This window comes from Dipteris shenzhenensis, chromosome 12 (genome assembly GCF_047967505.1).
Source record: "Dipteris shenzhenensis isolate YYH24624 ecotype China chromosome 12, Dip_SZ_1.0, whole genome shotgun sequence".
NCBI classification, from domain to species: Eukaryota; Viridiplantae; Streptophyta; class Polypodiopsida; order Gleicheniales; family Dipteridaceae; genus Dipteris; species Dipteris shenzhenensis.
In genome coordinates, this window is record NC_141607.1 from 52,053,581 (window position 1) to 52,056,073 (window position 2,493).

Sequence of the window (2,493 nt, forward strand, 5' to 3'; positions counted from 1 at the left end):
TAGAGAGAGAGAGACAGGGGAGGGGGAGGGGGAGGGTTTATCAAATGACTAATGACACTATCTCTCGAAATGCACATCTCAACACACACACACACAAAAAAAACCCGTAGCTAGAGGTGTTAACACATACACATACACACACACACATACATGTGCACACACACACACAATTGATTAGATATACATATAGCTTGTAAGGATTATAAATGTTATGTTTTTACATTTGTGTGTGAATGTGAGTGCCATGCAAGATTTGTGAATGCGAGAGAGAGAGAGAGAGAGAGAGGGGGGGGGGGCGAGGGGTTTATCAAATGACTAACGCCACTGCCTCTGGAAATGTGTATCTCAACACACACACACACACAAAACCATAGCTAGAGAGAGCGAGAGAGAGAGAGAGAGAGAGAGAGAGAGAGAGAGAGAGAGAGAGAGAGAGAGAGAGAGAGAGAGAGAGAGAGGAGGGGGGAGGGGGAGGGTTTATCAAATGACTAACGACACTATCTTTCAAAATGCACATCTCAACACACACACACAAAAAAAAAACCCGTAGCTAGAGGTGTTAACACATACACACATAATCTCTCTATCTCTCTAAAAATGGCATGTACACTTCTATGCATGCTATAGATAGAGGCTAGAGGCACAAAAATACAAAACTTCACATGCCACTATCTCCCAAAATGCACGTAAGATTGGTGCCAGCATGTACCCTAACTTAAGGAATATGCTAAAATCAGTTAATTAGTTGAAGGGAAAGGAGGGTGTAGCATATGTGTCTACATGCAAGGTTGCACGATGGTGATTGATTGACCTATAGTAGGGTGCACACTATCTCTTTTCCTTCAGGAAAATCTCTCCTTGCTTGCTTAAATCTACCTTCTTTCGTTCCTCCATTATCTTCATTTTCTTTCATCTCCTTTCCTTAGATATTCATGCCCTTTCATCTTCCCCTAGCATCGATCAACCCCTACACCTCTCTTTCTCTCTCTCTCTCAAAACCACATACAAAAATTCTATAAAACTCCCCCCCCCTCTCTCTCTCTCTCCCTCTCTCACAAAAACACAAAAGCGCACACACACACACACACACACACACACACACACACACACACACACACAAACACACACTCTCTCTCTCACACACACATATAATCTCTCTCTCTCTCTCTCTCTCATAGAAATACGTAATGACATACACCCCCATGTAGCTAGAGGTGTTAACACATACACACATAATCTCTCTCTATCTCTCTAAAAATGGCACGTACACTTCTATGCATGCTATAGATAGAGGCTAGAGGCACAAAAATACACACAAAAAAAACCCATAGCTAGAGGTGTTAACACATACACACACACACAACACACACACACAAACATACACGCGCACACATACACACACACACAATTGATTAGATATACATATAGCTTGTAAGGATTATAAACGTTATGTTTTTACATTTGTGTGTGAATGTGAGCGCCATGCAAGATTTGTGAATGCGAGAGAGAGAGAGAGAGAGAGGGGGGGGGGCAAGGGGTTTATCAAATGACTAATGCAACTGCCTCTGGAAATGTGTATCTCAACACACACACACACACACAAAACCATAGCTAGAGAGAGAGAGAGAGAGAGAGAGAGGGGAGGGGGGAGGGTTTATCAAATGACTAATGACACTATCTCTCGAAATGCACATCTCAACACGCACACACACAACACACACACACACATACACGTGCACACAACACACACACACACACACACACACACACACACACACACACACACACACATACATGCGCACACACACACACACAATTGATTAGATATACATATAGCTTGTAAGGATTATAAACGTTATGTTTTTACATTTGTGTGTGAATGTGAGCACCATGCAAGATTTGTGAATGCGAGAGAGAGAGAGAGAGGGGGGGGGCGAGGGGTTTATCAAATGACTAACGCCACTGCCTCTGGAAATGTGTATCTCAACACACACACACACACAAAACCATAGCTAGAGAGAGAGAGAGAGAGAGAGAGAGAGAGAGAGAGAGAGGGGGGGGGAGGGGGGAGGGGGAGGGTTTATCAAATGACTAATGACACTATCTCTCGAAATGCACATCTCAACTCACACACACAAAAAAAAAACCCGTAGCTAGAGGTGTTAACACATACACACATAATCTCTCTCTATCTCTCTAAAAATGGCACGTACACTTCTATGCATGCTATAGATAGAGGCTAGAGGCACAAAAATACACACAAAAAAAACCCGTAGCTAGAGGTGTTAACACATACACACACACATAACACACACACACACACACATACAGACACACACAATTGATTAGATATACATATAGCTTGTAAGGATTACAAAACTTCACATGCCACTATCTCCCAAAATGCACATAAGATTGGCACCAGCATGTACCCTAACTTAAGGAATATGCTAAAATCAGTTAATTAGTTGAAGGGAAAGGAGGGTGTAGCAT